We start from the raw sequence: 12,835 nt of genomic DNA, 5'->3' as shown, positions 1-12,835 counted from the left end.
TTAAAATTGCCAAAAGGGGAAATTTTTATACATTCCGAAAAATCCTCACATAGGCCCAACAAAAACGACCTCAAAATAAACAAAAAATATATGAACAAAAACTAAAAAAAATCCTAAGGCATGCACGTCTGATCTTCACTGGAGCCCGATTCGTCATCAGAACCATCAGAGCCCTCTTCCCCTTCTGATTCAACTAGTTTTTTGGCCTCGACCTCAAGTATTTTTTCCTCCTCGACCTCGCCAGATAGGTCAAAACCTCGAGCATGGATCTCTTCGAGGGTCTTCTTTTGAGACAGCCTCCTTACATATTCGACATTGGTCTTCAGGAAGGCCTTGGCTGCCTCACCATCAGCCTTGTATTGGGCCACCATCTCCTCGGCATCGGCAGAGGTTGTCTCCAGCTGGGACCTTGTATCTTCAAGCTCTCTTCCAAGGGAATCCCGTTATGCGGTGGCCGAGTTCAGTTGTGCTCGGAGATCTTCATTTAGCGTTGCCGGTTTATCAGCTTTCTCCTTTGCCACCCGAAGCTGAACCTTTACTGAAGAAAGCTTTTCCTGGGCGGTTTCTTTCTCTGAGTCCAGCAGATCCATCTTGTTCTTCCACCTATTGGCCATAACTTGGATCTCATCCATCTCTTTTTGAAGCTGGTCGATCTGGTCGATCTTTTGCTGGACCAGAGAGGTTTGGTCGTTAGCCACTATGACTATTCTTTTTGAGCCATATCCAGCTCGGCCTGAAGGTCCTTAATGACCCCTTCTTATTGCTTGTTGATGAGCTTATACACATCCTTTTTGGGCCGACTCCTTGACCTCAAGCTCGAGCTGGTTAACCTCGGTATGGTAATGGAGGAAACTCTCGTGGTGAAGTACCGAGGCCTTCAAAACTATGAAGGACGTGAGGAAATAACAAAACTTAAGTGAAATTTAATAAAGACGTGACGATGCCTTAACCGGTTCAGCACATGCTGCGCCTCATTGAAGAGGCACGACACGTTCACCTTATTTATTTTTGCCTGGTCCTCCTCAGTCACCAGGCATCGAAGTTAACTGGCTATCTTTACGGAGGAAAACAGAACCCGAGTATCCTCCAGACTGGTAAAGATAATCGATCTCTTGCAATTGGGGTCCATGCTTGGGGAGGGAAACTGATTGATCAATTTCGGGCTCGAACTCGGCTCGTCAACTTCCAAAGATGATTCCTTCCTTGGAACTTCCAGGTCGCCCAGCTCAGAAAAATCTTCCAAATCTGACTGTCCACCCCATCAAACAAGGAATGAAAGGGATCGTCCGCGCCATGGGCCCATTCATTAGACCTCTCCTTTCCCTCTTGGGCTTCCTCGAGCATAGACTCGATTTAGGAGGGCATCCCTAAAATCTCTATTATACCCAACGCTTCCTTCAGAGCGGAGCTGGCATCACGGGGGTCTCAGGACCCGCCTCTACATCGATCTTGAAAACTTGAGGGATATCGGTCTCACGAATCTCCCCCCCCCGGCTGCTGCCTGCTCCTCGGGAGGGCTCAAACCGTGGGCTACAAAAATGTCATCTTCTTTGGACTCATCTGTAAGCCGAAGAAGGGAATCCGGGTCAGGAGCTCGGGAGCCAAAACTTTTCTTTGGCTTACGAGCCAATCTTTTCTTCGGCTTTTTCTCTAAGCTCAGGGAGTCTGAAGCCTTCCTCTTCTTCTTCTTCTTCTTCTTCTTCATCACGGGGGGTCTCAGCCCCTACCTCTACATCGATCTTGAAAACTTGAGGGAGCTCGGTCTCATAAATCTCCCCCTCGGCCACTGCCTGCTCCTCGGGAGGGCTCGAACCGTGGGCTACAAAAATGTCATCTTCTTTGGACTCATCTTTGAGCCTAAGAAGGAAATCCGGGTCAGGAGCTCGGGAGCCAGAGCTTTTCTTTGGCTTACGAGCCAATCTTTTCTTCGGATTTTTCTATGAGCTCAGGGAGCCCGAAGCCTTCTTCTTCTTCTTCTTCTTCTTCTTCTTCTTCTTCTTCTTCTTCCTCTTCTTCTTCCTTTTCTTCTTCTTCTTCTTCTTCTTCTTCCTCTTATCCCAAAGCGGAGGGATCAAAGGATAAGGATACATCCTCATCCCTTTCCAAAGGCTTAAGCTCGGTGGTCTTTGGCAAACCTGCAATAACAAAAGGGAGGGAGAGTTAGTGTAATAAAAGATAGAAACGTGGTATTGGCTATTCAGAAAGAGGCCTTGCCATGAGAACAAGCCTCCTATCGGCCCTTCGAGAGTCCGCTCCAAGTGTGCTCAAAGTACGACATCTGAGTATAGATGTCCTCGATCCATTCCTTTAGCTGGGGAACCGCATTCGGAACCCCGGCAATAGCTGCACAACCACAAGCATGAATGAGAATAAAGAAATTGAAGAAAAAGAATTTTGACGTTTAAAGGGAGATTGCACTTATGAGACGCATTCCACTTCTCAGGGAATGGCATGTATTAGGGGGGGGGGGATCAAATCTTTGGTCTTCACTCAAATGAAGTGTCTCTGCCAACCCCAGTCTCGATCTTCATTGATACTCGAAAAGGGGGCCTTGCTGGCCCGGTGTGTAAGCTTGATCAGCCCCCCTCGAAACATTCGGGGACTGTATAATCGAAGTAGGTGGTCGATCGTGAAACCAGCGAGACTCGGTCTTATTAACAAAGTAGCGGAAGAGGATCACGATCCGCCATAGTGATAGATAGATTTTCCCGAGGCACACCTCGTATCTCTTGCAAAAGTCCAGAACAACCAGGTCCACTGGACCCAATATGAAGGGGTAAGTATAGAAACTTAAGTACCGCTCCACATGGGTAGTAACGGCGTCCTCGGACCTGGGGACTACTATGTCCTTTCCCTCCCAATTCCAGTCCTTTCGAACTATGGAAAGAACGTCTTCAGTCATGGAGCATATGCAACTCGAAACTCCTTCGCCCCGGTCCTGTTTGCGTGAGGACTTCTCGACTTTAAAGTCATTTGCAATTGAGCAGCCCCCGGGGATGAACACTTTCAAGGGAGTCTCGGGTGCCGATTTGTTAGCAACCACATCGGGGTAAGCCGTTACGAGGGTGACTACTTCAGGGGCAACTACCTCAGTACCAGCGGCCGGTTGAGAAGATGAATAGGAAACTTGTTGAGGAAAGAATTTTGATGTTTTGGCCATTGTTATCTGGGGGAGGTTTGAAAATTTGAAGAAAGAATGCAAAGTTTTGGAAACATGAGTTTTGAAGAAGAGGAACAGACTATGAAGATTTAAAGAAAATCTGGGTAAAAATCTGAAAATCACTATGAAAATTGAAGAACAATGATGAAGATATGAAAGTTTGAAGAAGGTTTTGATGATGGCTGGAAAGCTCGAAGGTAATGATTTAGTTGAAAACTGGAAAAAGAACAAATGGAGGAAGTTTTTATAGGGAAACAGCCGACGCTTCGCATTTGGGGGCAACTAGCCAATGAGTGACACTTGTCGTAACGTACGAAGGAATGAACCAGAGAGCATTGGTCGTTTCCCATCGTTTCTGCAATTCTACTCTCTCAGAAACGAGGGGACTATCTGTATACGGTTAAAATCGAGCCCACTTAGCACCCCGGATTTCCGGTGAGGTAAATGGAGCAGAGACGTAACAGTAAGGATTCAGAATCAGAGCAAGGCGCCCCTTGTACCAGGGCTCGAGCAAAATACCTGCCCTCGGGGACATCAGGACCACATCCTTTGGGTTCGGTTTGAGTCCCAAGACTTCAGAGAGCATTACCAAACAACCGCACACGACTAACAAAAGGTCGTGATGTCCGTACCCAACTGGATATCACAGTGAATCTCGGCCCATATCGGCAGAAAATCAGTAATTAGCGAAAAAGAAAGATTTTTACCTTTCTTAGGATTGTACTTAGGGTAAAATTCCCTGACTATATGAAGGGGAATCTATTATTCATTAGACATACTGTAATACACATATCAAGGCAATATACTTTTGTTTCTGAAAGCCATTCAAAGGTTTTGTTCTTGTTCATAAGTTCGTCATAAGTGTTAGCTCGGAACCGAAGGCAGGTCCCTCGTTAAGCCTTTAACCGAACTTGGACTCATTCTTATCATTGGTTTGATCATTTATTACGTCTTTTATTTGCTTAATCTAACGTCATTGATCATTTTTATTGAATTAACTCACATATCCTTAAAACCAAGTATAAATTCAATTGTTATCCGTTTTCAAGGGTAAACAAAGCTAAAGAGTGTTATTGGAGAAGTGTGGCCAGGGGCGGATCTAGAGTAGGACATACGGGTTCACAGGAATCCAATAGCTTTTGTTCAGACTCTGTTAGTATATTAAGAACTCCACTAGATATCTATAAATATATCATCCTTAAATTCTGGATCCGCATCTGAGTATGGCTCCGTTATTGATAACAAAATAACAATTACACCTCAATCTTATACTAGTTAAAGTCGCCTATATACATTACCATTATCCATGTCACTTTATAAACATTCGTCAAAATTCATTACCTCTTGTCAGAGGCGGATCTAGGAATGGGTCCAACCTATAAAAGATTTAATATTGAACTCATTATATTTTTAAAGTGATGGATTCATATCTACTATTTATTATAATTTTAGTAAATTTTACACATAAATTTATGGCCCGCGCCGAAAATACTGGATTCAGTTGAATCGTTAAATCCGCCCCTGCCTCTTATGGTGCATGCCCAGGTGATGAGCTTGTTCCAACGAATTCTATTACTAATATTTTTTTTATGAAGTGAGTAATTTTACATTGATTATATCAACCTATCATAATTTTTTTTCTTTATTCGGATATCAGCAAGCTCATAAAGACGAAACTACTTAAGTAATATGTAATATACAAATAAATTAAAGTAATTTATAACTTGCTACTTGCTAGTATTAGATAATACATAAGAGTAGGGGTGTACAAATCGAACCGGAAAACCACACCAAATCGAAAAGTCAAACCAAATCGATTAAAAAATCCGACTAGGTTTGGTTTGGTATTGAGTAAAAAAACCCGAACCAAACGGACATATAAATATATAATTTTTATATATAATTTTAAGATTTTATATAGAATTTTCTTTAAAAAATATCTAGAAATATTTGGGATTCTCTTGCGGGATATAATATTTAATAGTATATGAAGTGCTCCATATTTATTAACCTTAAATAATGGGTTGTATGATCACTTTCTCATCAAGTATTACTTAAATGCGTCAATCTCTTTGTTCTTTCATATTCATAATATGTTAAGATCTATTAAATTGTTATATCTTTTTGGATGTGAAGTGATCATTATTATTTAGGTATCATATTGATTTTTATGTTTAATTACTAAATTCGGTTAACCTTAGTGTGCATCAACGAAACATTATTGTCAGTTGACTTAAAAAAAATAACTGTTATGTTGTTACTAAGAAAATTCTCTCATAAGAATATTTTAATAGATAATATATTTGTCAATTTTTTATATTTTTACTAAACATATATTTACTTATCAAAAATTTAACAAAGTAAGAATAAAATAATATTTAAGTAACAAAAAATCCGAAAAACCAGAAAAATCCGACAAAATCGGAACCAATCCAAACCAATATAGTTAGTTTGATTTGGTTTTAATGAAACTCGAATCAACCTGGTCCATACATAAGATTACTACTAGTGTATTACTTAATAGTTGTTCGTAACGCATATATTTGATCCATTGAGGTGGCACAAACACCACATATATTTTGGCCATTGTTTATCCAGAAGATTCCACAGCTAGAAGAAGCCAATACTATTTTGACGTTTGAGGAAAGGAAAAAGCAACAAAATATCCACCAAATTTGTCTAGAAAAACTGAATATTTCATGGATATATAGACTCTTTATCCAAAAAATAGGACCATTTCTTATGGTGGCCGGTAATCAATAATGGCAATAATAAGTACGAGATGGTCCGCTCTCTCACTTTCACCATTGCACTTTTGAATCCATTCGGGAAAAAAGTGCTACTTTTTATTAGCACTAAAGAAAGTGATTTATGCCTCAATCACTCTCCTAACCACTAATTTTGTAGATTAAACAAAAAGGAAAAGCAACAAAGCAATATTTTAGTTATCCTGATAGCATAGATTGTGTCGCTAATATTTTACTAGTTCTGACAATTATATGAATAAAATTTATAAATTGCTTCCAAAACAATATTTGTATTATATTAAAAACACGAAGGCACTTGACGAAATATCGTTCGTCTTTTTATCCTTCTAAAAATAGCTTCCTTACTAGACAAAATCGTCATTTAATTATTTTTCTTATATTTAGAAATAATTATTTAATTATTTTCTTAATATTTAGGATTTTAAAATCCACTAAATTTATGTATTGAATCCTTCCATATTTAAATTATATAATATAACATATTTGTAAAGGCAAAATAATAACAATAAAAAAATTCCTTATTAAATCATTCCGTGTAGGAAGGCTTAATATTTAAAACATCAACTATGACTTTTCCTAATATTGTCCGCTATCTTTTTGCTTAACTTGGGCAACAATCCGCACGCGGATTTCTCAAAATTTGTATGCATTTATAATTTACTTTACACAGAAACAATAAAATAAGAGCTTTTTTAAACAAGGAAACTTTAGAACTTTGAAATTAATAAAAGATTAATTATTTTTATAATGTTAAGACTTTGAAATCTAAAAAATTGTTAATAATCTTTTTATTTAAACTATGTAAGAACTTCTATAGATTTTAAAAATGAGTAAGAATTTATTTGTAAAAATTATTTCATTATTTACAATGGACAAAGTAATTATAGTTTGTCAATCTATAAAGTAGGACTAAAATAGAATCATCCCATTAATCATGTTAGGGGTGGAATAACTTGTCCAACACTTTACCTTTAAGGATTAAAATCAACTAGGAAATATTTACTTAGGGTATGTTTGGAAAGCCATAAGATAATTGAAATTGGTGTGATTAATTACACAATAATGTAATTATGAGACCTGTTTATTTGTCACAATATAACTATAGTATAATTACAAGTATACTGTTTGATTGCACAAGCATAATTACATAGTTAGATTAAATTTTAAATATAAAGGTAATTATCAAAAATTAAAAGCTATAATTTAACAAATGTATGCCTTTATAAATTATATTAAATTTGACATTTAAGATAAATATTTTTTCTTGAAAATATATTAATTAAAAATCATATATTTGTAACTAATATTTTAAAAATAATTGATATATTTTTTTAAATTAGTAATATTTTATTTTAATCAATTATAAAAACTAAAAGTACATATTTTGTAAGAATGTCATGGACCTCATGATTTATAAAATGATTAATATTTATAAATATAATGCCGTAATATTACTCAAATATTTTACGAAAAATGAATTTATCAATTCTAACTGAAAATTGAATGGCATGCAATCTGAATTAATAAGTGAATAATATTAAGCAAATGTAAAGCGAAAAAATAATATAAATTCAAAATTCAAAAAAATTAAGATAATAATCTTATGTAAAATTACAACATAACATGAAATAACTTTCAACATAATTTAAGTAAATATAATTTAAAATAAAAGGAAAACATAAGTCTATAACCTCATTCAACAATGATTCTACTTTAATGACATCACTCACTGTATATGCTAAGTTTATTAATGATTCATTATTTTCAATATTAGGAAGATAATTCAAAACTAGAATTATAGCACAATTATATATGCTAAATGAAGAAAATAAAATATAAGTTAAAAAAATATGAGCAGCTAAATGGAATCACAAAAAATAAAGGTTGAAAAATAAAAAAAATTATTTAAATATTAAAAAAGTAATCTATTATTTTAACATTGTTAAGTTTGCATATAACCTGATCCAATAATAAAGTTCAACTTTAATGACATCACTCATTATAAGTCAAGTTTGTGGATGACTTATTCTTTTTAAGATTATGAAGTATAGTTTTTTTTAGATAAAAATTAGAATAATAACATAGCTAAGTGTAATAAATAAATAAAGGAAAATAATTAAGAAAAAAACAAAATATGGGAAATTATTAGATGAAATTTTCTAAGATTATACTCATTGATACAAGGTATACGTGCAAAGCGCGTACCCTACGACTAGTTATTGAAAGTGCCAGAGACATACACGTACACAACATATTCATTCATACAATTCTAAAGTCAAAATGTATATAATATACACTGGATGACTGTGTACATAAAAACATATAATTTCAACACTATAATGTAATATTAAAAATTGTGATATAAAGTTTTTACAAAGTAAAACGAGACGTAAACATCAGCGTGAAGCAGGCTGCAGAACAGTGGCAATAATAAGAACTAGATGGTCCCTTCTTTCCTTTTCACCTTTTGCACTTTTGCTTCAATTGGTCAAAAAGTGCTACTTCTTAAATAGCACTTTAAAAGTGATTTATGCCTCAATCACTCACCTAACCACTAAATTTGTAAATTTAAAAACATGAAAAGCAACAAATTTGATAGTTTACTAATCCTATAGGTTATGTCGCTAATATTTAACTAATCCTAATAGGTTATGTCGCTAATATTATTTAACTAATTGGTTATGTCACTTTTTATTTTTTCCGATTATTTGCATCATTTATACTAATCCTAATAATTGTGCCCCTTGAAAGGTTCAATAAGCTAGCTAGTGAGACATTCACTAATAGACAATATGCATTGTTTGTAACATATATTATGTTACATGTGTATTTGACTCAGCATTCGTCTAGACCAGAAATTATTTCCATTCTCATCCACAACAAGAAATAAAACAAGCTGGTGGCGTATACACATACACATATATGATGTATGATTTAGATTTAGATTTAGATGCTTCGACGTTTTGTACATGTATATAAATAAGTCTAATGCTATGCATTCTATTTGAGTTTTTAACCCAAATGGTCCCTCAAGTTTGCGGATAAGTCTATTTCGCCCCAATTGTATTACTTTGACCACATATATAGTCTTTTTTTAACAAAAGTTGAGAGCACTTTTGGTTCAGTTGACGGAATTCCTTAATAAATCATTTAAAGCTAACCGAAATGTTGTCATTTTCTCCCATTCGTAGTTTATTTTTTCAATTTTGCGAGGATTCCCGTGTTCGGAGTTATATGTTTTGGCGTACCTAATAGTGCTGATACTGCAGGAAAAACTAAAATTGGGAAAGAAGATTTCTATTGTAATCTTTTTTCACTCTAGTACTTGGAAAATGAAAAGCATGTTACATTTCTTTTACCGTCAGTTGGTCCAAAAGTATTTAGGAGCATTTTTGGTACAAGGATAAGGATATATAATAGTTTCGGGATAGAATTTGTAATTGTATTTATCACATATTTAGTTATAGGTATTAGCTACTCTCGGAATAGGTCTTACACTAAAATAGTGGAATTAGCTATAGTACTATATAGAAGTTGGAATAACTAATTTCATAAATATCTTGGATGGGATACTCTTATTGATCCAACCATTGTACCAAACGGCCCGGCAAACCTAAAGGACAATATATGTTCAAGATAATACAATATGGACAAAAATAAACCACCTCAAACTGAAGGGACCTTTTAATAAAAAATTCCATCCAGTTCAATAGTTTTAATTTAGACGATTCAGATATTCAGACAAGAGTTAAAGATCTAGTATAAATTTTAGATGGATATGTTTGTTTTATTTTGCTCAGTTTAAAGAGATGTAGCTCATCAAAGTTTTGAATCGGCTGCAGAACGTAAAAAGAAAAAAGAGTTAAAACTAGAGGCAAACTAGCGAGAGCAGTAACTACATATTTGGATGAATTAAGTAGTTTTTGCTTCGACTTTATATTTTTTTTTAAAAAAAGATTAGTAAATATATATAAAAATATTTAAATGTGAATACAGTAATTAAGAAGAAATATAAATGAGTTCGATGGTAAATTCACAACTCATAGTTCTTCAAATCCGGGCTGTACCTCTAGACTAGACCCTAGCTTGCCAACGCTTATAGAAAATTTGGATTTTCTGTACGTACTGTTATACTTGCAAAGCATATAAAGGATTAATTTTGGTATGTTACTTTAAATTGGTTAGAAAACGTTAAAATGCATATTTTAGTTACAGTACCTTTTGTTGAAGGGGAGGCGCCAAACATATAGTTAGGTTAGATACTGAAATTAATTTGTCGGTTGTATGTTATAACAGACTGATGTCAGAGACATGATCTCTTTTTTTAGTTCTTTCTCGATTGCTGATTAATTTGTTAGGTAAGATGATGTTTTATTTCCAATGTTGGAGTATCGACCATACATGTGATGCAAACAGAAATATGCAGCTGGCCATGTCTTAATTAAGGATCTTTAAAATTAACGTACTTGGTTTACTTGATTTAATTGTATTTTCTCATCAAATCATCAATCGATTAATATAACAAATGTCAGAAGAAAAATGACAACAGCCATTAGTCAGTTACAGATTAGGTTATAGAAGGATTACCTTGTGAACTGGGATATGTAACATGTGTTACATTAAGCGTTTCAGAGAGCAATCACGTTGTATAGGGTAAAATTATCAGATGGCTGGTGGATGTTTGTCAAGTGAACACGTGGAAGTAACAACACATAGGAACTAAATCGGCAAATAGTTGACACCGGATTCAACCATGTGATCGGTGTTAAATGAGTTCCGAAAACATCAAGACCGGAGAGAAGAATTTGAAAGCAAGATACCAATTGAAGAAGGCAGCACTAAAGGAACAATCGTTCCGAAAAATCCTAGCATTTACACCCAACCATTATGCAGCTATCAAGATGGGTCTTTATTCACCTTAAAGAGAAGCTTGATTTAGGGATCTCTCCCCTCATTTAGTTATAAATACAAAAATTTGTACACACCGACGGACACAAAATATTTGTATAAAAAAAAATGCTAATATCACTTTATTATTCTGTTAACATCATTTTGATAAGCATTTTGTTCTTGATATTATTTTTGCTTCCAGAGAAATTCAATTCAAATTCAGGCTTGTATTTTTCTTCAAATATTCTTAATTTATTTACTTTTGCTCTTCATTACTTTATATTCGCGGATCAATTTAATTCACGTTTCTATAAATCACGTTAGAATTATCAACTATACCATTTTAAGGATAATAGTTTGGCGCCCACCGTGGGGTATATACAATTGTCGTATTACTTTGATCCGTTCACCTTTACTAACGTACTTTGAAGTTGTTCTTTAGTAAAGCGAAAAACAGATATGGCACCTAACAATGTCAACAACTCACTCAATGTTGGAACAAACAATGAGCACCAGGATAATTTCCATGGTGGAGATCAACAGGATGATTCGACCAAAAACTCGCATCAATGGAAATTAGACAACTCCGGTCCGCGAATAGCAAAATACTCGGCAGACGAGGAGCCTAACCCTGATGATATGGATGATGAATCCGTTATCGAGGCGGTAAAAGTTTTGAGAGCTCAGCAAAGGGAAATCATGAATCATATCTCAAGACATGATTGTATAATGACTGAGCTCTAGCAAGCACTATTGGGTGCCTCAAATAATTCCATCGAAGGAGCTCGAGCCCCTCATAGTGTACATGCAATCAGATATCGCAGATAACTAGTAACATCTCTTCAAGGGAAGAGTTCAGATCTGATGATAATCAAGCAAGTGGTGCAGGCAGTGTATCCGGAAATAATAACGACACATATGATCCTTTTAAAACCGTGTTCATAAGGAAAATGAATGATCGAATGGATCAAAACGCTAAAGAATTCAACACTCAGATGGATTAGATCCTGGGGGTACCTCCACTATTGAAGGGCCTGATTCAAAGAAGTATACTTTGTTACCTTTCAAACCAAGTGCGCCGCCGAAGTTGATTCCAAAGTGGTTCAAGATGCCGGATATTTCAAAATACGATGGAACTTTGGATCCACATGAGCACATCACAATTTACATTACGGTTGTAAAGGGAAATGATTTGGCACTGCATGCGATCGAATCTGTTTTGCTAAAGAAATTTGACGAAACCCTATTAAGGGAGTTCTAACTTGGTATTCACTATTACCTGAACATTCAATTGATTATTTTGAAATACTTGCAGATTCATTCATCAAAGCAATGTGCGTTGCGCTTTGTCCAAAAGTATTTAGGAGCCTTTTTGGTACAATGATAAGGATATATAATAATCCCAGGATAGAATTTGTGATTGTATTTATCATATATTTAGTTAAGGTATTAGCAACTCTCGGAATAGGTCTTATACTAAAATAGTGGGATTAGCTATTTTATATAGAAGGTGGGATAACTAATTCCATGGATATTCTATCCATGAGATATCCTAATTTATCTAACCATTGTACCAAACGACCCCTTAGTTTTTGCAAACTTAAAAGGCAATATATGTTCAAGATAATACAATATGGACGAAAATAAACCACCTCAAACTGAAGGGACCTTTAAATAAAAAATTCCATCCAGTTCACTAGTTTTAATTTAGACGAGTCAAATATTCAGACAAGAGCTAAAGATCTAGTATGAATTTTAGATGGATATATTTGTTTTATTTTGCTCAGTTTAAGGAGATGTAGCTCATCAAAGTTTTGAATTGGCTGCAGAACCTAAAAAGAAAAAAGAGTTAAAACCAGAGGCGAACTAGCTGGAGCACTAAATACATATTTGGATTTTTTGCCTTATATAAATCTTACACATAATTATATAAAAATAATAAACAAAATTTATAAAGGAAAGAATTTAAAATATTAAAGAAAGAGAAAGTATGGGGTTCTTGGAGAGGTGATCCACT

This window comes from Nicotiana sylvestris, chromosome 8, assembly GCF_000393655.2.
Source record: "Nicotiana sylvestris chromosome 8, ASM39365v2, whole genome shotgun sequence".
Classification (NCBI taxonomy): Eukaryota; Viridiplantae; Streptophyta; class Magnoliopsida; order Solanales; family Solanaceae; genus Nicotiana; species Nicotiana sylvestris.
This window is presented reverse-complemented; position numbering follows the sequence as displayed.